The 3,064-nt window shown below is 45.3% G+C and overlaps 1 non-coding gene across 1 annotated transcript; it reads left to right on the top strand.

Annotated features, from left to right (window-relative positions):
• Positions 1–2,416: 2,416 nt before the first annotated feature.
• TRNAV-AAC (transfer RNA valine (anticodon AAC)) lies at positions 2,417–2,489 on the top strand. The gene has a single exon. It is a non-coding gene; the product is annotated as a tRNA-Val (tRNA).
• Positions 2,490–3,064: the final 575 nt, after the last annotated feature.

The raw sequence follows: 3,064 nt of genomic DNA, 5'->3' as shown, positions 1-3,064 counted from the left end.
GGCGTGAGTTTAAGCCACTGGGTCGGGGACTCGAGCCGTGGTCAACTACGTGGGAGTCCAGTGACATAGCCATTACGCTAACTGCTGGTCCCACGCCATGTTTTTTTAAAGCAAAAAATGCATCACGCCTTTCCCAACAACCCAGTGCACTCCGGCTTCCCCTCCTTTTCTTTCAGTCTCTCATCAGTTAGACAACATGTCTTTAAAATCACAGCCGCCAGTGTGGATTTTGCTGTTTTCTTCTCTTCGTTTTCTGTTTGTACCATGTAAGAATAGATGTGTCTGCCCGGTGAATTGACCGTCTTATCGTCATGCACTGGCCTGGCCCCTCTTTACCTTCTGTCTGACTTTCTACACTGTGGTCTGATCTGCCCATCAGCATGCCCACGCCCACTTTCCCATTTTGAGGGTCTCTCTCTCCCCCTTTACTCGTTACCTGTGCTCTTATTATTAACATGTGTCTCTCTTAAGCAAGATACAGTTGTCTTCTGTATCTCCTTATTTTATTTTACTGTCTGTCCTGACAACGTCTGCCTTTTAAATGTTTGGCCCACTTACATTGACTGCAGTTATTTATACAATCAAATTTAAGTCCATCATCAAATTATTTGTCTTCTATTTGTCTTCCTTGTTCTTTGTTTCTCCTTTTATTCCTTCATCCAGGCTTATATTTATTACTCAATTTAACCTTTTTCATTTTTTTAACCTCAAACATATCCTTTCTCTCCGGCTGCTCTTAAGATTTTTTTCTTTATCTTTGATTGCCACTGTTTCAATATGATTTGGCACATTACTTTTTTTTAATGATTGCCTTGGTTGGTGTTTGCTGAGGGAAATGAATCTATGAGTTGCTGTCATTTATTATTTTTCTATTGATCTGCACAATTCAGAAATGTGCATTTTAGTGCAAGTAAACTACACCTTGATAAATTAGTAAACAAAAATCCTTGAGTGGACATGTGCATTAAGGTTAACCTACTCTCTCAGAAAAACAAAACCTGAAAGAATTTACCAACACCAGACCTGCTCTCCAAGAAGTTCTGAAAGGAGTGCTATATCAAGAAAACTAGTTACAGGGCCGGCAGGTGGCCTGGTGATTAAAGGCGCTGGATTCCCACATGGCCAACCGTGGTTTGAGTCCTGAACCTGGTGGCTTGCTTTCTCGCTTTCCCTTTCTCTCTCTGTCTGTCTCTCTCTGGTCAAATTTAAAAAATAATAATAATGAATAGAATTAATTACATAAATAAATAATTATAAAAAAAGAAAACTAATTACAGACACACAAAGATAAGAAAGAGTTCAAAACCAATTAAGAAAATGGCCAACTTATGGGAGGAAGAGTCTGGAGTTGAATGTTATCTTCCAGAATTTAAATGGAAAGATTAAACCACAACAGAAGATAGATTAAGTACATGAAACTGAACTGGTGAAATAGAATTTTATGACTTTTGACTAAAACATTACTGATTTTCTTCTATGCTTTGTTTCCCAGATTTAAGGATTTTTGTCTTTTCCTGAGCTGTCGTTAGGTTCATGCACCTATTTGAACAGAATCCTAACCTATTTCCTGGCTTTGAGTCGAAAGCAAAGTTCTCCTAACATTTCTAAAATTTGATTTATTAAAGCTAAAACTGTCTTTCTCAAAATTAAAAAATGTATTAAAAATACCTATTTAATGAACACAGTAAGCTATATAGCCTCAGCTAGGTGCTTCTTTGTAATATATTCATTTTACACACAGAGTTTCATGCCTAAAGTCAGGCATGTGTTCACAGATATGTATATATCAGCTGAACTTGCTATTGAAAGTAGTTAGATTAACTAAGATATGTCGTGAATCAAAATGTGGGAGGAAAAAAGGAATGGGAAGCAACCATAGATACCACAGACAGTGGGAGGAGGGTGGGAAATGGCAGAGAGTGAGAAATGGGGGGATGTGTGTGTGTGTATGATTTTTTGTTGACGGTAGCATGTAGATTAAACCACTATACAATTTTTCTGGATGGGAAATCGCATTTTGTATGTTGTGATGATATTCAGTGAATGAATGCAAAATAAATTTTTTTTTTAAAAAAAGAAAAGGCTAACCCACCCTCCCGGATTCCGACCACGTCCAGGTCGCAATGCACTCCGGCTCTCCAGCAGACGCCCGCTCCACCCGCCCCGGCTCGCGGGCTCGCAGTTAGCGTCAGGGGTTTCCGTCTAGAGACCGGGCCCACGGCATTCAGCGTGGCTCTTAGGAACGCCGCCATGAACGCCCGTGGTAGACGCGTCTCTGCGGTGTGTGACACGGCTATTTTCATACTAGACCGGGGCAGAGAGCCGCGCCTCCACCCGAAAACGTACCACGTCAACAGACTAGGACCGCGAGAAATTTTTACTTCCATGCTCGGAGGGAGAACCCGAGCGGAGCCTGGTTTCCGTAGTGTAGTGGTTATCACGTTCGCCTAACACGCGAAAGGTCCCCGGTTCGAAACCGGGCGGAAACACGCTGCTTTTTACCCTGCCTTTGTACTACGCTGTCTTTTTGTAATCCTGGACTTAAAAACATACAAGAACCTTTGATGCTGGACTTAAAAATAAACAAGAACCTCTGAATTCCCTTGAAGTCTAAGTTTAAAATGAAAAGCTGCCCTGACGCCCGGACCCCGCCCCTCTGTTCCTCCGGCCGCGGGCTCCAAGGTCGGTGGGTGTCAACCGGAGGTGCCCGCCGAAGGGAACCCGGTGTCCTCGGGGTTTCTGCACAGGGCGGTTCCCGACTTCCAGAAGGAGCGAGCCCCGGGTCCAGATCCCGCACGGCGGGCTGACCCGGACCGACCCCTGCGCCGGCAGGGTCGCGGGATCGTCCCCTCCGGTTCGGCGTCCGAGGTCCTCCTGGACACTGGACAGGGCGGACGCACGCGGAGTTCCCGGCCGCCGGCGGCAGCAGGTCCGCGACTCAGCGCTGAGAGCGCCCTGTGGTGGGGACCGCTACCCTCGGACCCTCGGAGGAAATGTGTCTGACTCCCTTAGAGGGCAAGTCGCACCAGGTCGCAGGCTGGGGACTTTGACGGAGACGAGGGGG

The sequence above is a fragment of the Tupaia chinensis genome, unplaced genomic scaffold (genome assembly GCF_000334495.1).
Source record: "Tupaia chinensis unplaced genomic scaffold, TupChi_1.0 Scaffold140356_1, whole genome shotgun sequence".
Taxonomy (NCBI): domain Eukaryota; kingdom Metazoa; phylum Chordata; class Mammalia; order Scandentia; family Tupaiidae; genus Tupaia; species Tupaia belangeri.
This window is presented reverse-complemented; position numbering and strand designations above follow the sequence as displayed.